The 25,537-nt window shown below is 42.8% G+C and overlaps 1 protein-coding gene and 1 pseudogene across 3 annotated transcripts in view; both read left to right on the top strand.

The window, feature by feature from the left end:
• Positions 1-4,461: 4,461 nt before the first annotated feature.
• HIPK3 (homeodomain interacting protein kinase 3) overlaps positions 4,462-25,537 on the top strand; it is a 69,749-nt gene continuing 48,673 nt past the window's right edge. For 2 of the 3 annotated variants that reach the window (XM_059709742.1, XM_059709741.1), the window contains exon 1: positions 4,462-4,599. The gene's annotated coding sequence lies outside the window, so the exon portion shown is untranslated. Of the gene's footprint in view, positions 4,600-5,154; positions 5,301-25,537 lie in introns of those variants that run through there. The other variant, XM_059709740.1, reaches the window with a different exon arrangement.
• On the top strand, positions 4,466-23,932 carry LOC132241286 (S-phase kinase-associated protein 1-like; annotated as a pseudogene).

Raw genomic sequence — 25,537 nt, 5'->3', positions numbered from 1 at the left:
TCCGTCGAGGGCAGTGATGGCGAACCTATGAACTCATTTTTTTGGTTGATTTTTCTTTGTTAAATGGCATTTAAATATATAAAATAAATATAAAAATATAAGTCTTTGTTTTACTATGGTTGCAAATAACAAAAAAATTCTATCTGTGACACGACACCAGAGTTAAGTTAGGGTTTTTCAAAATGCTGACACGCCGAGCTCAAAAGGCCATCACTGGGCTAGGGTCTCATAGACCATTTAAAGTCCATTGTAAGGCTTTCAGCTTTTACTCTGAATGAAATTGAAAGTTACTGAAAGGAAAAATTTAAAGATACAAAAAAGTGAAAAATAGGTGGTTCCCACACCCAAAGCAAATATCTTTTTATTTTTAATTTTTAAGTTTTTAAAAATTGATTTTAGGGAGAGAGAAGAAGGGAGAGGGAGAGGAAGATCCATGAACGGGAGCCATCAATCTGCTGTCTCTTGCTTGCCCCCCACTGGGGACTGAGCCCACAACCAGGGTACGTGCCCTCATTGGGAATCGAACCAGCAACTTCTGGTTGCATGAGACGACACTCAACCAACTGAGGCATACCGGCCAGGGCACCAATGTCTTCTTTGATCATATTGTGCCCCTCATAAATCAATAGCTTCCTTTGCTGGTAGAATAAATTCATAAATCACAATCTGGCCTTTGCTTCTCCCTCTACCCTCGTCTGCTTTGATTCATCCTCACTCTGACTAAAAACTATCTTTCAGTTTTTCAAAATTTCTAATCTCTATACCCTCCTCCCCGCACGGCTTTTGCATCTTGCATGTAAAAAACCAACACTATGAAAACTCAATTTTTTTCAAACTACAAGAGAAAGTTTATTTAGAAAATTAGAGGCAAAATAAGGGCCCTAAAACGAAAATAAAAATAAGGGCCCTTGGGAGTGTAGGAGAGAGGTAAGTAAAGGGCCGGGGGGGGGGGGGGGGGGGGGCGGAGAAGGGGAGAAAAGGCATGGGCTTGCCCTGGGAGAGAGAGCACCAAAATTGTTTTTCTTTTTTTTTTTCTTTTCTAAAAACTTCATAAAATGGCTAAATCAGGGGTTTTGAAAAAATTTCTGGATGTTGATGTTCAGAATGGATTAAAGAGGAGAGGTTGGAGGTAAAGAGATTGTTAGGCGATGATAGGTTTAGAGGACAACTTGAATTAATAGTGTTCATTTACTTATTTAGCAACATTTACTAAAGACAAGTATAAATCACTGTTTTAGGCACTGGCAATGCAATGGTTAAAAAAATGAAATAAAGACAGAATCCCTTCCTGGGATTATGTTGAAAGGGCGAGGACTATGCCCTCCACCTTGCCCCGGGGTAAGGGCTACGCCCTCCATCTTGCCCCAGGGTAAGGGCTATGCTCTCCATCTTACCTTGGCCATGTGCTCAGCAAGGCTTCTTCCCAGAAGCCAAGCCTCTGCTAGCCACACCCAGGACTTCTTTAAACTAACCAATGACAATCAAGGGAAGTCGCCATAGATATGACCACATCCTGTGTAACAAGACACCAACTTGCGCCTGGCCAATCGGCAAGGCCCACAGTCCTTTCTCCTCCCCTTACCCCAACCCCCTATAAAACCTCTCTCCACACAGAGTTTTCTCTCTCGGCAACTGGGCTTACCGTTGCATCGGTGAGTGTGGTCGGGGAGCCAAACTAGTTCGAAATGAAGGACTCTCTGCTTCTGCATCAGACCAGCTGGCTCCCTGGTGGGCCCTTGGAAATCTTGAAATCTGGGCACAACATTTGGGGGCTCGTCCGGGATTCCCAAGACCATCGAGGGACCCCGGATCCGAAGAGTCTGACTGACCGCGGTAGGTGTCTGTGTCGTTGTGTGTTCTGTTCTGTGTGAGCTCGTTTCTGGAATCTGTAAGTGCCTGAGGGGTCTAGGCGGATGCGCTGTGAAAGACCACAGGCGGGGGAGAGCTGGAAGACGTTCCGCTCCCCAGGAGGGATGGATATGCCCCTCACGAGGGATTAGTATGCCCCTCGCGGATTTGAGACGATTTCAAGTACCAATGTCAGGGACAGTAAGGGGGGAAAGTCTCAATTTTCAGCTTCTACATAGATGTAGCAATGCCACAAAACAGGTAAATCGGAAGCCTTCCATTAGAGGTGATCTAGAGAAGTGTTTTGCAAAATTTCTGAAAATTTGAAGTTCTAGTGGAATATTTTTCCTGTTTAACTTATTCTTTATTCTTTTAACTCTTGCTTTAAAAAAATCAAAAGTAGTCCTTGCTGGTTTGGCTTAGTGGATAGAGTCTCGGCCTGTAGACTGAAGGGTCCTGGGTTCAATTCCAATCAAGGGCACATGCCCAGGGTTCTGGGCTGGATCCCCAGTAGGGGGCGTGCAGGAGGCAGCTGATCAATGATTCTCATCATTGATGTTTCTCTCTCTCCCTTCCCCTATGAAATCAATAAAATATATTAAAAAAAAATCAAAAGTAGGCCAGCCTGTGTGGCTCAGTGGTTGAGCATAGACCCATGCACCAAGCGGTTGCTGGCTCCATTCCCAGACCGGGCACATGCCTGCATTGCAGGCTGGATCCCCAGGAGGTGGGTGTGCAAGAGGCAACCTATTGATGTTTCTCTCCTTTCTCCCTCTGCCGTCCTCTCTCTCTAAAAATCAATAAAAACATAAAAATATCAAAGATAAATAATACTATGTAAAAAGGAATGGCTAACGTGCTGTTCTCTCTGAGAGGCACTCAATGTTTTTCTATTTTGGAAGACTTTTCAAGTGGTTAGTCTCCTTAATGTGAAGAAAACAACTGTCACTTGAAAAGCGTATTTGCAACTGCCTCAGGGCATACTTATCTCTTTTAAAGGCATCCTCCAAAATATTCTCCTCCCAGTTTAAAAGCAGCCAAGAATAAAACTAGCATTAAGTATGCACCGATTTGCCACTCCCTTTACCCTGCCCAGTTCTGCAACACAATGTCTGGGGAGGGGGAGGCGGGGGAAGAAAATGTCTGCGGACAAATAGGTATGTGCTAGATTCAGTCCTTCCAGTGAAGATTACGAAGGGAACAAAGGGCATTTCCACTGCTCAGGGAAAGGTGTTCCATTCCCCCAAAGTTAAACATTAATGCAGAACAAAAGGAAACAATTTAAAAAGCCACAACCATCCTCGGGAGGATAGGTTCTCTGGTCAGTTGTTGCCTACGGAAAGGGAAAGACCAAGCTTTTCCGTGTCACCCTGGGCGGGTCACCCGCAGCTTTTGGAACCCCTGTCCTAGCTTAAGAGCTTGTACCAAAGACCTCCAAGTTCCTTCATGTCTAAAATTCCACAGTTCTATCATTACGTTGCTTGAGGTGGGCCATTCTGTCCGTTTCCCAGTCTCCGGGAGGGAGGAAGCTCATCTCTGGGAGTGGAATCGACAACCTGATGGAGACGTGTCCACACCGAGGCGGGTGAGCCTCGCGTTTACTGGCCTTTGGACCCTCGAGGGGCTCTTGGGAGGTCTCCAGGGGGCGCTCTCTCCTGTCCTCCAACCCGATGGTACCATGTTCTTGCCTCTTTGGGACGGGGAAGCGGGAAGGACCCATGTTAAATGGGGATTGTTCACGCGACTGAGCATTCCCCCTTTCCTTATTTTTGGAGCTTCAAAACCAAACCAAACCAAACCAAACCAAAAAACGACCCCAGAAACCCCCCAAACATCCTAAAGGGGTAGAACGGGAAACGCTACAGGGTCTCCAAAGGCCTGTGAAAACCCTGCCTCCGCTTTTTCCTGCTTTCTTTGGGGGTTAGGGTATTTTTTAAAATCCCTATTTTTGGCGGAGCGGGCCCCGGGAAGGTGAGGTTCGGAACCGCTGCCGGAGGCTGCCTTTGGGGCGCGGGGTGCGGGGGTGCGAGGGAGCTCGGTCGGATCCCCGCCGGCCGCCAGGCGGGCCCGGAGCGCCCAGGGCGCGGCTGCCGGCGGGCGGGCGGGCCCGGGGAGGGGCTTCGCGGGGCGCCGCGGCCGGAGCGGGGCCGCCCGGGCTCAGCGCGCTGCGCGGCCGGGCGGGCGGTGGCGCTGCGGAGGCGGCAGAGGCCGGCGGGCGCGGAGGAGGAGGGGCCCGGGACTGGGGCGGCCGCCGGCAGCTGCCTGGTGACGACGGCCGGCCGCGCCGCGACCCGAGGAGCCCGAGCGGCGGCCCCGCAGCCCTCGCCTCCCAGCTGCCGCCCTTCCCCTCCCCTCTCGGCAGGGGCGTCAGGCATGGGCCCCGCCCGCCGCGGGCGCCGCACCCCGCGCCTCCCGTAGGCCCCGCAGTCGGAGGCCGCCCGGTCGGCCTCGCACCCCCCGTCGCCCCCGCCAACCGACCCCACCCAGATCCCTGGGAGGAAGATGAGGGAGACGGGCCCGGCGCTCGGCAGCCAGAGCAGCAGCAGCCGCGGGCGAGGGAGGGTGTCTCGCCGTTTCCTCTCAGCCGCCAGGACAAGATGGCAGCGGCCGCGGAGAGGGGCTGAGCCCGGGCTGGGTGGTGCTGCCCGCTGAAGCGCCTGGCTCCGCGTCCCCCGCACGGCCCCGCACCCGCCCCGGACATGCTCAGGGCTGCGGCCGCCCGAAGAGGGGAGAGCGCCGGCCTCTAGGAAGGTAAGGGCGCGGGGCGGGGCGGGCCGGGGGCCCGGGGCCCCTCCGCGGGAACCCCGCCGCCTACACCCCGGAGCGGCGCGTCCCCGCCGCGCGTTCTGCACCCCCATCCGCACCCCCCGGCCCTCGCGAGTGCGGGCGTCTCCCTCGAGGCCGGGCCGCCCCAGGCCGGAGGCCGCCGAGCGTGGGGGCCGCGCGCGGGGTCGGCGCGCCGTGGCGCAGCCTCCGGGAAGCCGGGCCGGGCCGCCGCTGCCAAGGTTGCGCAACGGCTCTTCCCAGCAACCGGAGTTGTGTTTAGTCTCACGGGGCGCCGCCCCCCCACCGCAGCCCGAGGCCGTCGCCGCGGACACCTTGTCTTTCCTTCAGGGAACAACACACGCGCGCCCGCCCGCCCGGCCGATGGCCGCATCCTGGCCGTGGGGCCCGGCCGGGTGGCAGCAGCGTCGCCGAGCGGCGGGTGTGGACGGTGCCCGCTCGGGGGACGCGAGTGCGTGTGATCGTTGGGGAGGAGAAATGTGATCCGCCGCCCCGCGTCCCCTGCGCGGCCCGCGGAAGGCGTGGCGGCCGCGCGGCGGGGCTGTTGCCGGCGTCTCGTTACGGCGGCGGCCGCCCGCTCCCCTTCGCGGCGCCGGGAGCCGTGGCGGCAGGACCGGCGACGAGCATGTCTGTGTTCCCGTCGGGAGGGACCAGGCGGGTTTGAAATGGTACGTGGTTCTGGGCGAAGCCTGTTGTTTCCCCGTCTTATTTCTGCGCGAGTGAAGGGTGTGTGTGTGAATGACCTGGACCCGAGACAACGTCGTCCTCGCACGTCCAGTCCTTGAGCCGTGTTTTCTCCACCGCTGGCGGCCCTGCTCAGAATTTGTTTTTCCACCTGTCGGGTCGCTGCTGCTTCTAATTATAAAGAGCTCCTAGTAGCAGCGGTGAAGTTTTTCGGGTTATCGTCCAGTTTGCAGGGAAATCTTACGGTCAATTCTTTTGTCGACTTGGATGTCTCTCTGGCACAGGGCCGGGAAGGGAAGCTGGTGAACCACCAGCCTGTGCTTGTGTGTGTGCCTTCTAGTAGCTGGGAGAGCGGCTGAATTCTCTTCTATAAATATTTTAAAAAATATTTTTAGGTGTTTGCCTGTTATCTGTAGCTTCTGAAGTGGAAGTACTAATCGAGCCACTTCATATTTTTTTTAAAGTTTTAATTGCTGGGCTCTCTAAAATGTTAAGGTCCCCCCCCCCCCCCCCCCCATCATATTTGATGGAAACTTTTGAGCAGAGCCGGTGGGTTTTGTTTGTTCCCAAGTAAAACATGTTAATCCTGCATTCTCGTTTAATTTTTCAGAAGCTGGGCAAAGCCTCACCATATGTTTGATAAGTCTGGATTCTGCTTATGTTTGCAAGCTCAGTGCTAATTTTATACAATGAGCCATGATAAGGTTTTGATAGGTCATGATTAAACAGTACTTAAGTAAACAAAATAGGACTGATCTTTTAAAAAAAGACATGTTCATAGTTTTGTTTGGTACCTTATGCCTTCATGTCATTTAACAATAACTGAAATGTAACCAACCAAATAAAGTTCTTTATGCTTAAATCGGCAAGGCATTTCGTGCAACAGGGCGTTTCATGGCATACTTATGGGTGCATTCATAAATTTTTGAAAGCTTATTTTTGGGATATAGTGTTTAACCTGTTTGAAGATTATTTTTCTTTTATTTTTTTAAACTTGTTTTTAATTGTGTTAAGGTAGAGAGGTGTGTTGAAATAGTTGAGATTTTGGACATTTTATTTTTTGTCATGGGAAAATTGAATCACAATTTTGTAAATTTTTTTTCTGTTCTAGGGAAAATACTTACTAAAAAAATGTCTTAGTTTAAAACCATGCTTTAAAAAGGTAAGATGAGCTTGAAATCTAGAACAGAACCAGCCATTAAAACGTTTCAATTTTATATTTGGACATTGCTGACTACAGTAGCTAAACGTACATATTAGGCAAGCCAGATCATAACATGGTGAGCCAGTCTTAGTTTATTGTCGTAATACCTTTTCCAGTGAACTAGTCATTATCTTGCTTGTAAACCAGTCATTGGCTTCTAGGCATGGAGATTTAGAGTCACATAAAAGTGGGTGGTTTTGGTGAGATGATAATTCTTGTAAACATGCTTGAAAAGAAGCTTCAGATCATACTATTTTAATTTTTTGGATGTTTCGTCATGGGATGCCATAAATAAGGTGCAAATTACAGAGGTAGGTTGCTGTAGCTAGTATGGCAGGGCATATAAGTATTTGTTTAACATGAGGAATTGAAAGCCCCCTTGCAATTTAAAATAGCTACAGTTGTCAAGTGCACTTCTTTATTCAGCTTTTGTTTTTAATATTTCATACATGAACACTGAAGGCATACGCAGGGTGTCCCCAGAAATGTTTACACACTTTAACAACTGATAGCTCAGTTTTGAAAATAAAATGTATTTTAACAAACACTGCCTTTATACTGGTAATTATTCAAAGTCTGTGTATACATTTTTTGGGGACACACCTATATATGGAAGTGAGTATGGGACAAATGTAAATTTCAGAGTGCTGAAATACTACTTCCCATCATTGAATGAAAATACTTGTTTGCATGTTATTTTCTTTTTTTAAAAAAATAAATATTTTTATTGATTTCAGAGAGGAAGGGAGAGGGAGAGAGAAATAGAAACATAAATGATGAGAGAGAACCATTGATTGGCTGCCTCCTGCATGCCCCCTTCTGGGGATCTAGCCTGCAACCCAGGCACGTGCCCTTGCCGGGAATTGAACCTGGGACCTTTCAATCTACAGGCGGACACTATCCACTAAGCCAAACCAGCTAAGGCTGTTATTTTCCATTTGAATGTCTGAATGACTTACTTTGGTAACTTTTGAAGTTAATTTTGCAAGGTAAAGGAGTTAACTTTCTTAATATGCTGTTCTCAGTCTAGTAGTTAACTAAGAGTGATGATATGGTCAGTTAGAATTGCATTATTGGTAGTTAATTCAGAGACAAAAAATGTCGTCCAATTGCAACTTAACACTTGAATTTGTAGGTAGTAATATATAGATTTAAGGGTGTTTGATCTAAACAACTTTGAAATTCTCCATATTTAAAATACCTCTTTAGAGTTATTCTTGCCTCGGACACAAAATAACTTGCTATGTAATGATTATATTGTTGCTGTTAAAGGAAATGTTCATAAAAATTTCTGGGTTTGCAGCTGTCCTAATTTCCTAGTGTCTGAAGTTGAGATTTCTAATGTAGCATGTTTAACTTGGAAGTTACTTGTAGACAAACTAGAACTTTGTTAAAATGGAAGAATCTACCAGTATGTTGTATTGCTGTTTAAAAGTTGCCTCTCTCGCCCCACACTACTTGCTGAAAGCTTTGTCATGGCTAACCCTTAATGTATGATACAAATGTAAGCCTAAAGAAATTATTTTAAATGTCCTACTGGTTCTGTCCAGCTGCTTAAAAAGTATATCTTTTTTTTTTTTAATATATTTTATTGATGTTTTACAGAGAGGAAGGGAGAGAGATAGAGAGTTAGAAACATCGATGAGAGAGAAACATCGATCAGCTGCCTCCTTCACATCTCCCACTGGGGTTGTGCCCGCAACCCAGGTACATGCCCTTGACCGGGATCGAACCTGGGACCTTTCAGTCCACAGGCCGACGCTCTATCCACTGAGCCAAACCGGTTTCGGCAAAAAGTATATCTTTTTAAAAATATATATATTTTATTGATTTTTTACAGAGAGGAAGGGAGAGGGATAGAGAGCCAGAACATCAGTGAGAGAGAAACATCGATCAGCTGCCTTCTGCACACCTCCTACTGGGGATGTGCCCGCAACCAAGATACATGCCCTTGACTGGAATTGAACCTGGGACCTTTGAGTCCGCAGGCCGATGGTCTATCCACTGAGCCAAACCGGTTAGGGCTAAAAAGTATGTCTTTCCTAGTACCTTTTAGCACCTGGAGTTGAATAGGGACATATATTCGGAGGAGAAGTTTTAAATCAGGGTAATTTTTTTGGATAGCCAGAGCACTTAATGTGACCAACTTAAGGAAATACAGTCCACTTCTCTTGGCTGGCTTGGTGTAACTAAGAGTGGTTTGGTGAAAAACACCTAATGTTAGTGTGCTGATTCTGTAGGTTTGTCATAGCTGTTGGTTTGGACCTTATCTAAGTCACTGTTAGGACCAAGCTAGAATAGAGATGGAGGATGTATGTTATATATTTTACCCAAGTGTTTGTCAAATTAGACCTTGACCTCTTTAGCAGTTCAGGCTGCTTTCCTCAGTTGATACTTGGGCCATATGTCACTACACAAAGGCAGCATATTGCCTTGATTCTGAGGCGCACGGCTGTTATCCTAAGGGACTTAGAGCCTCTACTCTTACTACTTATGTGGAAACTAAAAGAACTGGATGGATATTGAAAATACTGTATTTTTAGGGTCCCATCTGTGGTTTGGGATAGTTGTCATTTAACTGATTTACTTTGTCTTACTTTACTATGTTTAGTAGTGAATGAAATAATCAGTACTTAAAGTATTTTATATCGTTTTTATTGAAACACATTTTTTATTGATTAATTTGAGAGAAAGGAAGGGGACACACACACACACACACACACACACACTGGGGGCGGGGGGCGCATGGATTTGTTGTTCCACTTATTTATACATTCATTGGGTGATTCTTGTATGTGTCCTGGGGATCGAACCCAAAGCCTTGGTGTATTGGGATGATGCTCTAACCTACAGAGCTACCCTGCCATGGCCCCCAAATCAGCACTTTTGTCAGCTGTCTTTTTCCAACAGAAAGGTTTTGAAATGAAACAAACCAAAGATAATATCTTTTACCTTAAATGTGTTTTGTTACTTTGACCCAAACAGTTTCTCTAATATTCTAAAAGTGATAGTTGTTTGTTTCTTTCCCTGTGGGAGAGTGATGAGAGGGAAGTTAGTGGGGCAGGAAAGGTAGAGAAAGCTGGGCCACAGTGGGGGGAAGAGATTGGTGTGGTTGGATTTGGGAGACTTAGAAATCTGTTTTCACTTTAAATGTTGAAGTTGCTAGCAACCAAAGTTCATTTAGTTATAGTCAATTAAATATTGTGGTAGCTTGGGGAAAAGATTAAGAATATGCTGTGACACCCTGGCCAGGTGCTGGCTGGCGTGTCTTCCACGAAGGTGGCAGATTCGATTCCTGGTTAGGTGAGAACAGAAGGTTACCGAACCATGTTTCTCTCTCAGATTCATTCTCTCTCTCTCTCTCTCTCTCTCTCTCTCTCTCTCTCTCTCTCTCTCTCTTCACCCCCACCCTCTAATTCCTTTCTCTTTAAAATCAGTAAAAAACAAAACCAAACCATATCCTCGGGTGAGGCTTAAAATTAAAAAAAATGCCACAACACCTGATAAGTGATCAGTCTTGTGAAATAATATCTGTTTATCATCCTCGACCAATTTTTAAAAATCCTGTCCCCTTCCACTTTGTGTCTTTTGTTTTTCAATCCAAAAGACTTTTTTTTTTTTGCTTAATGTAGAATTTAGGGAATATGAGCTTTCTATCCAATTAAAAGAAAATCTTATGTTATAGGCCTGACTTGGGTGACGAGCATAGAACATATTATTCCTATTAAAATGGGTTTGATTTATAGGAATACTTTTTTGGTCTTATCAACACTAATAAAAGAGAAAAATGGTAATTGGCGTACGAGCTACCCTTTTCATTGGCTAATCAGGGCTATATGCAAATTAACTGCCAACTAAGATTGGCAGTTAACTGCCAACTAAGATTGGGAGTTAACTGCCAACAAGATGGCGGTTAATTTGCATATGTAGGCACAATGCAGGGAGGCGGAAGGGAAAGCAGGAAGAAGCCCCCTGCCACTGACAGTGATTGGAAACCCAGGGGGGAGCTAAGAGCTGGGGGGCAGGGCAAAGGCGGCCCTGGGGCCGCCTTTGCCCTGCCCCCCAGCCATGATCGGAGAATCAGGTGCCTTTCCCGCCCTGGCCAGTGATAGCAGGAAGTAGGGGTGGAGCCAGCAATGGGAGCTGGGCACGGTCGAAGCTGGCAGTCCCAGGAGCTAGGGGTCCCTTGCCTGGGCCTAAAGCGAAGCCCACGATCGTGGGGCCGCTGCAGCTGCGGGTCCCCGCTGCCCGGGCCGGATGCCTCAGCCAGAGGTGTCCTGCAGGGGCAGGGGCGGAGCCCGCCGATCGCGGCACCCCCCGCTGCCACTGCAGGTCCCTGCTGCCCGGGCCGGACGCCTAGGCCAGAGGCATCAGGCCTGGACAAGGGGCCGATCCTGCGATTGGAGGGTGATGGGGGTCAACGCCTGAGGGCTCCCAGTTGTGAGAGGGGGCAGGCTGGGCTGAGGGACACTCCCCCCCGCCACCCAGTGCACGAATTTCGTGCACCGGGCCCCTAGTAATAAATAATAAAATTAAGATGCACATCATACATAAATCTAGGGTTTTCAAACTGAATTCAAACCCTGACCTCTCTGATACCAGTCACACAGTTCATTTTTACCTTTTGAGATAAACATTTCTTTTAAAGAGTAGGTTTCCAGATACACTTTTTATATTGTATTTTTTTGCTGTTTTGTCATTTTCTTTTAAAACAAAAAGATTACACCTAAAAGAAGTGGAGATTTAGAGAATAATAATAAAGGAAAATGAAGTACTTTGGTCATTTGAGCTGTACTTTTTCCTAAAGGTAGGGACCTAAATTGTGAAAGATGGATCCTTTAGGTTATAACTCTTGGTTACCTTGAAAATAAAGGATGGAAAAAATAAAGAAAATAAAGGATGGCAGGGATGGTCAGATACATTTTTTTTTGCATAATTGTTAATGCTGAAGCATCTAGTATGAAAAAATTATGATAGATATTGAAATAATCACATGAACACAGTATGAGTCACTCCCCCCCTCTTTAAAATTTTGTAGCCATTTATTATAAATTATAGTTGATTACATATGGCTTATCAAGAAAATTGTCTTTAAGCTGTGATAAACAATGTGAAACTTGGCCATATATGACTAGCCAATTATTACAGTTTAGAAATCTTCCGAAAGTATTTGACTTACTAAAAAACATTTACATTAACTTTGACTTCTTCAGTTTCTCCCTACTTTTTTAAAAAATAGTTTAAAAACTATTTTACAGTTTTTTAAAAATAAAATAGCAAACTTGCTTAGAAAATGTTTACTTATAAAGCAGTTATTTAAAGGCCTGAAAATTATTTGCATGTATTTTGACTGTGTTATCTGTTTAATAATACAACGAGAGTCTTGTAGGTTGGGTAAACTATACGACTTTAGATATATAATGCTACAGTGTTAAATAGTTAATAAGTTAGATAAAGTGATAACATATTGAAAATTGAACCTGACTTTCTAGAGACATTTCTTCTAACGTATAATTTAAATTAATGCTTCTGAGGACTTAAATATGTAATATGTTACAATTTCTATGGAAATATTATATAGAGTATAGTGACAAATGGAAAATTATAGGTTATGCTGCCACGCTTCACTACATTCTCAAAACAAAACAAAAACATATTTTGGGCCAACTTATAATCAGTTTCAGTGGAGAAGGTACAAGTATCTCTGCAGTATATTAGTTGTAGTTTCCTATTGTTTACTTTGTTTATTTTTTAATAGTTATCTGAAGGTATATTTTAATTGAATTTAGAGAGAGAGGAAGGAAAAGGGAGAGAGAGAAACATGGATGGGTTCCCTCTCATACATGCCTAGACTGGGGATCAAACCCTGCGACCTGAGTATGTGCCCTGACCTGGAATTGAACTCTTGATCCTACAATGCTCCTACCAACCGAGCTATACCGGCCAGGACTGTAGTTTCATATATTTTAGTTAATTAAGAATAGTATTGGGTTAAAAATATTAGATTTTTAACCTGTTGAGCATACTCTAAGTATTTTGTTATAGCTGGATCACTGACTGACCACAAATGAAAAAAATGTTAATGTTGGGTAGAGAAATTATAAAATATTTATATGAAAACTGTTTTATCCAGTACATCTTTGAATGTCACTAAGTGGAAAGTTCTGTGCTATGAATGAAGAGAGTTAAGACACAATCCCTGCTTTGAGCAAGTAGTAGGTGAAGTTAGCTAAGTACTGGAAATTTTCTTTTATATCTGAGAAAAATAATCATTTAAATATAGCACAATCAAATTTCTTAAGACTTCATTTCATTTTGTTAAATAGAAGATATTTAAAGTTACCAGGAATAGTTCAGTTTCTTAATGTTGTGTGTCACCACTCTTACCACAAAACCCCCCAAAAAAGAAAACCATTTAAAAATTCTATGAATTTTATTTTGGTGATAATAAAATTATAACCAGTTTAATAGTCTAAAGGTCTTACAAAGACATGCTATATATTAATTTAAATCAAGGGGAAGATCACCCTGGCCAGGTAGCTCAGTTGATTAGCGTGCTATTCTCATACACCAAGGTTGCAGGTTCGAAACCTGGTCAAGGCACATACAAGACTCAATCAATAAATGTATAAATAAGTGGAACAACAAATTGATGTCTGTCTGTCTGTCTGTCTCTGTCTCTCTCTCTCTCCCCTTCTCCCTCTCCCTCTTCCTCTCCTTCTCCTTCTTTTCCTCCTCTCCCTCCCTCCTTTACTTCTTCCCCCCCCCCCCTCAAAATCAGTAAATAAAATTTTAAATAAATCAAGGAAAAGGTCATATTTCTCATATATAGTTAATAATTCAGTTCTTTTCCTTCTGGGCATAATTCATTGCCTGAGAAAATTCTAATAGGTTTGCCTTTCTAAAATTATATTATTACCTTTCTTCTAAATTTGGGATATAGTGCTTTTCATTTCTGGGCTGACCTGTGGAAAGAAAATAGAAGGGGAAAAATAGGGTATAGAAAGAATTCAATTTTAAGGTACTTTTAAGAATATTGAAATTACTAGCTATAACTTATTTGAAAGCACTAAAAAGAAGGGATATTGTTTGTATATTTAATTTATGTAAATCAAAAATACAATTAACTTGGGATTCTTAAAGCAGAGTCATGCAAAGGGCAAATATTGTATTTCGTTCCTCTTATAATTCTATATCATATATTCTTCTTTTTAAATTTTTTTTATTTTTTTTATTGATTTTTTACAGAGAGGAAGGGAGAGGGCTAGAGAGTCAGAAACATCGATGAGAGAGAAACATCGACCAGCTGCCTCCTGCACACCTCCTACTGGGGATGTGCCCGCAACCAAGGTACATGCCCTTGACCGGAATCGAACCCGGAACCTTTCGGTCGGCAAGTCGATGCTCTATCCATTGAGCCAAACTGGCTAGGGCTATATGATATATTCTTAACTTAAATTTGACAACTTGGTAATATTTTAATATTTTATAAATGTATATTTAAAATGGAATTCTGTATCAAAACTTAGGGTGTTAAAGACTGTAACACAATTGGTTTACCAATAGCTTTTGAGTACAAAATAGTTGAAATGTTTGCCTTGTAAAATGCCCTAAGCTTAGCATGGCATTTCTGAAAGTATTTCTAGTGGTTACTCTGTAATTTGCAAAATCTCTTTAAAGCATCTCACATTTAAATGTGTAAAATTGTTTCCCTTTACTCTGATTTGAAGAAAACAAAATACCTCAATTTATAACCTATTAGAAGGTAACAATATTACATTTTAGGAAAAGGTTACATTTAAAAATGTAAAATAGTATCTGAACTGTTTCTTCAGGTCGAAAACCATGTCTTAAAAGATTTCTGTATCCCTAAAGTGCCTAATAGACATTGGGGAATCAAATATATTATTATTATAAAAGTAACCAAATACAGGCATGCTGCATTCTACGTATTCCCTTATTCCATGTAGAAAATCTTTGAGTAGCTTGACAGGTATCTGACCAGGTGCTTGTGAATTTGTCATATATACATTTGACTTCTCAAAACCCACTCTACTCCTCACCTCTTTTACTTGTAGCAGATGAGTCTGTTTCCCTCATACAGGCCAATTGGTATGAACTTCCTGCAGATTTCCAACCCTCTATGTCTGAAGGTAACTTCTACCAGTACACATTGTGTTTTCACTACTTTCTCAGGAAAGCAACATCCCTTTCCCTCCAGGATTACCCCGTTCTCTGTTGAGGATTTCATACTGAATTGTGTTTTTCAGCATCTTGAGCCTCTCCAGTAATGTCAAGTCCCCTCTTTTTATTCCTTGGTCTTTTTGTTCTTCAACCTTTTAAAAAGGTATCTGAGATTTTAAGTGGCCATCTTTTAATTGGGCCTCCTTAAGTCTCTGGACCTCTTTTCTCTTTTCTTTTTCTTCCAAATTTATTAAATGTGTACTATAGCCCCTATCTAAATTTCTATTCACTTCTCAGCCCTTGGCAGTAATTTTCTGTTCATTTATAGCTTATGTGTTTCTCCAGATGATTGCATAATCTGTATTATAACTTATTCAAGTATGAGCTTTTAGCTCATCTTTTGAACTATGATCTCATTATTTCTCCCCAACAGGTAGCTCAAACTGAATTGACTACCTTATTTCCAAATTGGTTTCTTTTTCTGTATTTCCTCTTTTGTGTCCTCACTCACTTCTCTCTTTAAAAAAATTTATTGATTTCAGAGAGAAAGAGAAAGAAACATTGATTTTTTGTTCTACTTATTTATGCATTTGTTGGTTGATTCTAATATGTGCTCTGACCAGGGATCAAATCTGTAACCTTGGTGTATTGGGTTGATGCTCTAACCAACTGAGCTATCCAGCCAGGGCCTTACTCATTTTTATTGTTGTTTATGTTTGAAACTTTTAAGTTTTTTAAAAATTGATTTTGGAGAGAGGAAATGGGAAGAGAGAGAGAGAGAGAGAGAGAGAGAGAGAGAGAGAGAGAGAGAGAGAGAGAGAGATATGGAGGGAGAGAGAGAGAAACATTGATTGGACATTTGATCAAATTATTAATCTAGGATTGAACTTCCCCTGTTGATTTGAATTGTTTCAAGGGTAGATTAGGCCCTTGCCAGGTTGCTCAGATGGTTGGAGCGTCCTCCCTTACAACAAAAGGTTGCGGGTTCTGTACCAGCTCCACCACATACTTAGGTTTTGGGGTTCCACCCCTGGTCAGGGTGCCTGCCAGAGGCAGCTGATTGATGTTTCTCTCTAAAAGGATCAATAAAAACATATCCTTCTTTAAGGATTAAAAGGGGGGAAAAAAGTAGATAGGTTTAGGAGGTGGTCTGGTAAGGATTATTTGACCTTTGCTTTCTTTGTCTTTAATATTTCATACGTATCTTTACATGCATTTTTAAAGTAAATAAAAATTTTGTGGTGTTTTGAGAGAGTGGAAGAGGGGGAGGGAAGGGGGCGAGAGAGAAACATCCACCTGAGAGAGACACATGGATTGATTGGTTGCCTTGGCCCCACGTCCGCCTGGATGGGGCCAGGTATCAAACCCACAACCCAGGTATGTGCCCTTGACCCTTTGGTCTGAAGGCCCACGCTCTAATCACTGAGGCAAACCAACCAAGGCTCATGGTGGTTTTGGGGACATATTTCCTATAAAGTAGAAAGGAAATTATTTGGCTTTCTGTTAAGGGAGTTGTCATAACCCAAAGTTATAAAACTTATTTTTTCTGGCTTTATCATAGCATCCTATTTTATTTGAAATGTCTGCAAAGCAGTCATTCCCCACCCCTACTGGTAGACATTGGTATTGTGTTGAATTGAAATAAAATGTTCTTTTGTACTTAAGTTTTATAAACTAGATTTGAATTGTTAAGCTTAAAGTTTATTTCAAGGAAGAGTGCTTTGAGTGAACTTTTTAGTCAGCTTTTCAGTCAGTATTTCCATTTCTGAGTTTTGATATTATATGGTTTGGAAAATTCTAGGGAATTATATGCTGTGGTAAGAATAGTCCTTAAATATTGTTTTTAATTAATTCCTTCTAGCCTTTCTTAAATAAAGATTTATATTGGCAGGGTAATTTCTAGCAGCTTTGAAATACCCAACAGGTCATTTTCTGTTCCAAAAGCTAGAATTTTTTGCTAAGTCAGAGGAAGCTTGTTATTTAACATGCTGATTTTGTGTTACAGTCGACACATTCCCGAGATGCTTTGTTCACAATGCTGATGGAAAATACCCAAGACTTTAGTGTTTTCAAATAAATGTTTTGTGGGCATCTCAGACAGCAGGTTTATTTTATGAAGTTTTACAGCATGTGGTGGTTCATTTATGTGAAAATATTTCTTATGTGAAATGTGTTAGTGTAACTAATTTCCTGGATAGAATACTGGTAAAACAACCTGTTAATGATATAGGTATTTAAAATACTGAGATTTAAATGGCCAGTGAAGAGTTAAACTCATTTATTATTCACACTAAAAGCTTATTTTATTATATTTCCCATCTTTTATACTAACAAGACATGTTACTTTGTCTTTTGTAAATATGCTTTCAAATTACAAAGAAATTTAGAAATAAAATAGTGTGACTAGAAATCACTTTTTATTTGAATATTGCTAGTTATGTAGTTCCATTTTCTAAATCCTGTTGTAGAGCCCTGTATAGACTATACTGGGGTTTTTATCCTTTCAAGAATGAAAAGGCCTTTTTATTATCAAATTTATTGGACCACATAGTGAAATTCTAATTTTAGTCTCTATTGATGAGAAAATTACATAATAACCAAAAGTTCCAAAAGCTACTGTGAATTAATACTTTTAAATGAAAAGATTTTCTTTCACGGCTTATGAATACTTTTTTATTAATGACGGCAGAAGATGGATCCCAGGGACTCATTGTATGCCTGATCATTCTAGATTTTAGGTGATTTGGGCTTGCCTAACATATTCAGCAGTTCATCTCCAAGTGTGTAACCCTCGAAGAGCAGCCTTGTGCAAAAAAACCATTGTTTTATGCCTGTCACTCATATTCTTTTTGTTTATCACTTGACAAAAGCTCAGACCTACAGAAAAGTTAAAAAATTGTACAAAGGATTCTTATATATCTTTAACCTAAATTCTTTAAACATTAACATTTTACCCTATTCGCATTTACCTTTTCTCTTTATATTGTTTCCCCCCCTGAACTTTTTTAGAGTAAGTAACAGACATGATATCCTTTTACCCAACTTTTCCCTACAAGTTTTTATGTCTCCTTAGTTTTGTTGTAATCTGTAAAGTGTTTTAGTTTTTGTGTTATTTTCCTGACATTGACATTTTGACCAACACTACGTGTTTTTTAAGAATGGCCCTCAATTTGGATTTGTCTTCTTGTGCTTAGAAATATCACAGTGAAGTGTATTGCTGCTAGCTCATCATATCAGGAGGCACATGATGTTAACATTGATCATTTGGTAAAGGTGGTATCTGTTGGCTTCTTCTTTTTGATTAATACCTATCTTGTGGGGGTGTATTTTGAAGCTGTATAAATGTCAAGAACTCTGAAGGGTCTTGCAAGATAACAAATTAGCCATGGATGCTGGCAGCAGATAGGAAATAAAGGACTTTCTTACTCATAGTAATAGCAATGTAGTCAGTATTTGCCTTGTTCCCCAACTCGGTTCCCACTGGGTGATGTGAACAGGACCAGGTGACCCCTGCACAAAAGGAGTCACGTTGTAGGAGAAGAACCCAGGTTTAGGAAACTCGAATTTTATATAAGGGGCAAGTAAGCCTGCCTGACATTTGCCCAAGAGAGTCATTACCTTTATCTTACTGGACATTAGACAGCCTGCCCTTTGCTCAGGAGGAAAACACTATTTCTACTTCCAAGGCTGTTCAGTGTACGAACATCTTTCAGAAGTGACTCCAGAACAAAGTCAGTGTCTCTACTTGCAAGACATGGAGAAACATGGGAGACTCACATTGAATTGTCTCCCAAAAAACTTTGTTATTCAAACTTTCACCCACCAGGTTTTGCATCCATTGGTAATTCTTGCTTGAATCAGTTATGATTGTTGCCAAATGGGAAATTTTTAATTCTGTCATTCCTTTACATTTATTATTTGCTTTTATTTCCTGACTTATTCTCCAGATACCTCACTTTTGCCCTGTGAGATAACTTCCCAAGTAAACTCCCTGAATATAGGTCTTTCTTTAAGATTCTACATTTAAGGGAACTCAGGCTAAGTCACAAGGCACCTCAAACTCAGCATCTAAAATTGAGTTCAATTTTTCCTCTAAATTCTCCTTCTGCTTTTTAAAAATACATTTTCTATTATTATTTAGTGATCATTTTTTTAAAGCCAGAAACATGGTTGTGTCAGTTCCTTCCTTTCTTACTCCTCACCAAGTTCTGTGGTTCTTCCTTCTGTCTACCTGTTGGTAATCAGTACTTTCGACTTCACCCCCTTAGTGTATGCCTTTGCTCAGGCTCTGATCAGCTCTTATCTGGACTATTACTATAATCATCCCACGGTTCCATTATTACTCCTTTCTAGTTTATCCTTCACAGCTTTGCCTGAGTAATCCTTTAAAAATACAAATATGATTCTGTTTTTTAATTTGACTGTGGCTCAGCCTGGAAGACAAGGTTCTTTTATGATGTCTTTTTAAAGTTGTCTTTCTTCTCAAGGACCATCTTTTTCTCTAGTTCCCTCTCCACTGGCAAGTTACGTTTTAGTGTGGAGATTGACAGACTTTTCTTTCAGGGTTAGTTGGCAAATATTTTAGGCTTTGCAAGCCACATGTGGTCTCTGTTGCATACTTAAAAAACACAACACCCTTTAAAAATGTAAAATCCATTCTTAGCTTGTGGATCATACAAAAATAGTATGGGTCCAATTTGGCCAACCATAAATTGTGGGTGCTGTTCTAGCCAGTATGTCATGCTTTTCATTAGTCTCTGTCCTTACATGTGCTGTTGGTTTGTACTGCAAGGAATATCCTCTCCTACATAGCAGACTTCTTCCCACCACCTTCCAAATTTAACTTTTAGGTTAACTTTTTACTGAACCCTTTTTGTGCTCCTTTAGGGCACATGTTAATCATCCCCTTTTCTTTGCTACCTGCATCCTTATGTTATTGCCCTCAGTGTTGTTATATATGTACATATCTTTGCCTCTTGCTGGGAGCTCATTGATGAAAAAAAATGTTTTTTGATTGGGGGGGAGGGCGGGAGAGAGCAGGCTAGAAGGGGTCAGTGGGGGAAAAGAGCAGACATCTGTAATACTTTCAACAATAAATATTTTTTTAAAAATGTTTATTGCTAAATTCTTCCTGTTCCTAAATGTCTTTACTTAATTTGAATTAAAAAAAATTGAAAATTGAAATATAAATGGAATGAAATAGAGTATGACTAATTGAATATGCTAATAAAATATCTAAAATGGTTGGTTATATATTTTTTGAAATTAAAAAGATACAATTAAAGAGGTTCCATTATTTGATAGATCCTCCCTCCCCACTTCATCCTATCTAATAAAAGAGAAACATGGTAATTAGCCGTACGATGCTACCCTTCCCATTGGCTAATCAGGGCAATATGCAAATTAACTGCCGGCCAAGATGGCGGCCGACAGCCAGGCAGCTTGACGCTAACATGAGGCTTGCTTGCTTCAGTGACGGAGGAAACCAACGTTCCCTGCCTGCCTTGCTGGCCTCTGAGCTTGCAGTTTGAAACATTTTTACAAATATAGAAGCTAACAAAACCCCAGAAACCTGCTTTCAGCCAGCCGGGATCTCAGAGCTGGAGTTGATACAGTTTTTCGATTATAGAACCCAAACAAACCAGATACCTGCTTTCAGCAGCAGAGGCCTCAGAGCTGGAGCCAGAGCTAAAGCTGGCCCAGAATAAAAAAGAAAAGAAAATAAGGAGCAGTTGGGAGCTTCAGTCACCCGCCAGCCTGAAAACAGCCCTCAGCCCCTCAGCCAGACTGGCCAGGCACCCCAGTGGGGATCCCCACCCTGAAGGGTATGTGACCAGCTGCAAACAGCCATTATCCCCTCACCCAGGCTGGCCAGGCACCCCAGTGGGGACTCCCACCCTGATCCAGGACACCCTTCAGGGAAAACCAGCCGGCCCCCACCCATGCACCAGGCCTCTATCCTATATAGTAAAAGGGTAATATGCCTCCCAGCACCGGGATCAGTGGAGCCGCGAGGCCTCCTGGCACCGGGATCAGCGTGACGGGGCAGCGCCCCAACCCCCTGATCAGCCCTGCTCTGTGTGTGACAGGGTGCGGTGCCCCAACCCCCTCCCCGCCACGGGCCCTGCTCTGTGTGTGACGGGGTAGAGCCATAACCTCCCCATCGGCCCTGCCCTGAGTGTGAGAGTGGCGGTGCCCCAACCCCCTGATTGGCCCTGCTCCGTGGGTGATAGAGGGTGGCGCCCCAACCTCCTGATCCGCCCTGCTCTGTTTGTGACGGGGCGGTGCCCCAACTCCCCTATCGGCCCTACTCTGTGAGTGACAGGGGGGAGCTCCCCAACTCCCTGATGGGCCCTGCTCTGTGAGTGACAGGGGGAAGTTCCCCAATCCCCTGATGGGCCCTGCTCTGTGCGTGACAGGTTACGGAGCCCCAACCCCCCTGATGGGCCCTGCTCTGTGAGTGACAGGGGGCAGCGCCCCAACCCCCTGATTGACCCTGCTCTGTGCATGACAGGGTACGGAGCCCCAACCCCCCTGATGGGCCCTGCTCTGTGAGTGACGGGGTGGCGCCGCAACCTCCCCATCGACCCTGCCTTGAGTGTGACGGGGCGGTGCCGCAACCTCCCCATCGACCCTGCCTTGAGTGTGACAGGGGGTGGTGCCCCAACCTCCCAATCGGCCCTACCCTGAGCGTGACTGAGGGTGGCATCGCAACCTCCCAATCCGCCTTGCTCTGTGCATGACAGGGGGCGACGCCCCAACTCCCCAATTGGCCCTGCTCTGAGCCTGACCAGGGGCTACACCTAGGGATTGGGCCTGCCCTCTGCCACCGGGAGCAGGCCCAAGCCAGCAGGTCGTTATCTCCCGAGGGGTCCCAGACTGCGAGAGGGCACAGGCCGGGCTGAGGGACCCTCCCCTCCCTCCCGAGTGTACAAATTTTTGTGCACCGGGCATCTAGTTTAAAAATAATGGTAAGTGGCTTTCTCTCTTGAGTCTGCTGATGCTGCCCCACTATTGCTGTTCTCGTCAGCCTCTGCCTGCTCTCTCCTTGAGACTAGCACCATGCCTTCAGTGAAGTTGCAGCGTTCTGATGGAGAGAAATTTGAAGGTGATATTGAAATGCCAAACAGTCTGTGACTATCAAGACCATGTTAGAAGAGTTGGGGATACGTGATGAAGGTGATGATGACCTAGTTCCTCTACCAAATGTTAATGCAAAATATTAAAAAGTCATTCAGTGGTGCACCCACCACAAGGATGACCCTTCTCCTGAGGATGATGAGAACAAAGAAAAGCGAACAGATGGTATCCCTGTTGGGGAACACGAATTCCTCAAAGTTGACCAAGGAACACTTGTTGAACTTACTCTGGCTACAAACTATTTAGACATCAAAGGTTTGTTTGATGTTACATGCAAAACTGTTGCCAATATGCCCAAGGGGAAAACTCCTGAAGAGATTTACAAGACCTTGTATATCAAAGGGGACTTTACTGAGGAAGAGGAAGCCCAGGCACAGAAAAGAGAACCAGTGGTGTGAAGAGAAGGAAAAGTTGTGCCCGGCACTGTAACACTGTAAGGATTGTTCCAAATACTAGTGCAGTGCTTTGTTTCAATTCTTAATACAAATATAAGACAAACAGTAGACAAGTGCAAATCAATTGTATTAGCAGAATATTGTCCTCATTGCATGTGTAGTTTGGGTTTAGATTCCAAACATATGGCTAAGTTTCTTCCAATATGATCGAAAGTCTCTTTTTTCGTTGCTCTGGATAAAACTGAATTGTGGGTTCTCTATAAACAGTGGCATTTTGGGCTTTCCCTCTTTTTGCAAAGTGATTTCTGCCTAGTTTATTGTCCAGTTAAAAGGTCTAGTGACCTTTTAAAAGTTGGCATTGTAAATAAAACAACTTGCAAAAGTTTTCTGAAATAGAAAAAATAAAATAAAAATAATGTAAATTTTGGCTATGAAAGTATAGAGTAATAGAATTAATTTTCATGCAACTGCCATCCTGGGTGCAAAATAACAGTACATATAATTGAAGTCTTTTTCCTTTCTTTCTGGCATTTTTATCATTTCCACACGTTTTTATACCTTACCACATACTTACTATATCTAAAAGCACAGCATAGATTTGTCGCTGTTAATTTTATAATAAATGGTACATGCTCTTCTGCAACTTGTTTTCCCCCCTACATTGTTGTTTTGAGATTTATCCATGTTGATAAGTGTAATTTCAGCTAATTCATTTTGCTGCACATGATTAATTCTAACATGCATAGCTTTTCCTACATTTTAACTGCTTTGAAATTGTGATACATTTTAAAATAAATGTTTTGCCCTTACAATTGGTATTTTTTCTTTTTTGTGGTATATAAATCCTATATAATAAAAGGCTAATATGCAAATTGACCAAATGGTGGAACGACCGGTCGCTATGACACACACTGACCACCAAGGGGCAGATGCTCAACACAGGAGCTGCCTCCTGGTGGTCAGTGCGTGCCACAGTGGCGGGAGAGGGTCTAAGCTGTCAGTCAGACATCCCCCAAGGGCACCTGGACTGTGAGAGGGCGCAGGCCAGGCTGAGGGCCCCCCTGAGTGCACGAATTTCGTGCACCAGGCCCCTAGTAAATATATGATGTTTGTGGTATAAAACACACTTGTATTGTATGTGTTGTATGAAAAAGCTGCACCTTGACAATTCCTTTTGTAATAATTAGCTTATTTCAAAATTTTGTAATTATATACATTGTAGCAGTGAACATTATTTTGCCTGTTTTGTTGTACTTATTATGAGACTGTCTGTAGGCAGGATATATACCTGGGAGAAGAATTACTAGATTATGACCATTTCCAGTTTTGCTCTCTAAAGTGTTTGTACGTCTTACCCTAGTATATAAGTCTCTATGCCTCACTCTCCAACATTGGGTATTATCTTATTTTTTGTCATTCTGATGTGTATGAAACGGAATCCTACCATAGTTTTAATTACTATTTTCCTTATTACTAGTTGAGGTTGAGAATTTTCTTTTAAGAAGTCTTTTGGCCTTTATTTCCCTTTTTTGTAAATTGCTTGTTGATATCTTTTACCTTTTTTCTTACTGAGTTTTGCCAAGCAGTGTGAAATCTTCAGATCTTTTGTCAGTTATATGTGTTGCCAATATCTTCACTATATCAGTGGCTTATCTTTATTTCTGGTATCATTTGATAACTAAACAAAAGTTCAAATTTTTTTTTTAAATATATTTTATTGATTTTTTACAGAGAGGAAGGGAGAGAGATAGAGAGTTAGAAACATCGATGAGAGAGAAACATCGATCAGCTGCCTCCTGCACATCTCCCACTGGGGTTGTGCCCGCAACCCAGGTACATGCCCTTGACCGGAATCGAACCTGGGACCCTTCAGTCCGCAGGCCGACGCTCTATCCACTGAGCCAAACCGGTTTCGGCAAAAGTTCAAATTTTAATAAAGTCAGATTTTTCAATTTTTTGCTCTTAGTTTGTGCTATTTGTATCTTGTTAAAAGAAAAGCTTTCTTGTGGGATTTTTGCTCGGAAGCCTGTGCTATGGGAGATCCATTCCCCACAAAGCAAAATAGATTGTGCTGGTTGGTGGGCTGAAGCTGACAGTGCTGGGAACTCCAAGGGGGGGCCTGCGGGAGAGGTTTCTAATTAGCGAGGACAAATTGAAAGCAAAAGCAGTAGCTTACCAACTCTACTTTATAAATATATTTTTTAAATATATTTTATTGATTTTTTTACAGAGAGGAAGGGAGAGGGACAGAAAGAAACATCGACAAGGGAGAAACATCGATCAGCTGCCTCCTGCACACCCCCTACTGGGGATGTGCCCACAACCAAGGTACATGCCTTTGACTGGAATCGAACCTGGGATCCTTGAGTCCGCAGGCTGACGCTCTATCCACTGAGCCAAACTGGTTAGGGCTATAAATACTTCTTTTGGTAATACAGAAAACAAGATTCCTCAAGTTAGCAGGCATCTTTTTTTAAAGAAAATATATTTTTTTATTGGTTTCAAAGAGGAAGGGAGAGGGAGAGAGAAAGAGAGAAACATCAATGATGAGAGAGAATCATTGATAGGCTGCCTCCTGCACGCCCCACACTGGGGATTGAGCCTGCAACCCGGGCATGTGCCTTTGGCTGGAATTAAACCTGGGACCCTTCCGACCTCAGGCCGACATTCTACCACTGAGTCAAACTGGTTAGGGCGGCCCTGTTATTTTCAAAAAGGTATTCTGCAGGGTTGAAAGTCATTGCAGTGATGTGTAAAAGTCCTTTCTTGGAATGATCAAATTAATTATTCATTTGCTGTGTACATAAAAATGCCTTGGTGAAAATCACCTTCCCTAACACGGGTTACTTCTTTAACAAAAGTGTAGTACTTGATTACTACCTCCCCCCAAAAAGTACTTCACTTCTTTAAAGCTCATCGTACCTGAGATGTGTCAGGAAAAAGATTTGAGAGCCACTGTAATTAGATTAAGAATTTTGGATTCTTTTGCTGCTAAGCATCTTTTGTGTTACATAAGAGAAGTGTTAATTTGGAATCTATTTTACTAGAAGGACAAGAACTAGAATTTATCAAAGAATATTGGGCATTTGTGTGGTAGGAGGTAATCAAAAGAAGAGGTTAATAATATTCTTAGGACAGAGTGTAAAATTCTTTGTTGATATGGGCAGGTCAGGTGTTGGGGGTTTGATTTAGATGAGTAAGCTAAAGAGATGGCTCTGAGTGATGGCTGGATCCAGGTAAAGACAGAATAGGATGGGGATCTGGTAATAGATCAAGAAGCATGTATGTGTGCACGCTC

This window comes from Myotis daubentonii, chromosome 9 (assembly GCF_963259705.1).
Source record: "Myotis daubentonii chromosome 9, mMyoDau2.1, whole genome shotgun sequence".
In the NCBI taxonomy this organism is placed as follows: domain Eukaryota; kingdom Metazoa; phylum Chordata; class Mammalia; order Chiroptera; family Vespertilionidae; genus Myotis; species Myotis daubentonii.
This window is presented reverse-complemented; position numbering and strand designations above follow the sequence as displayed.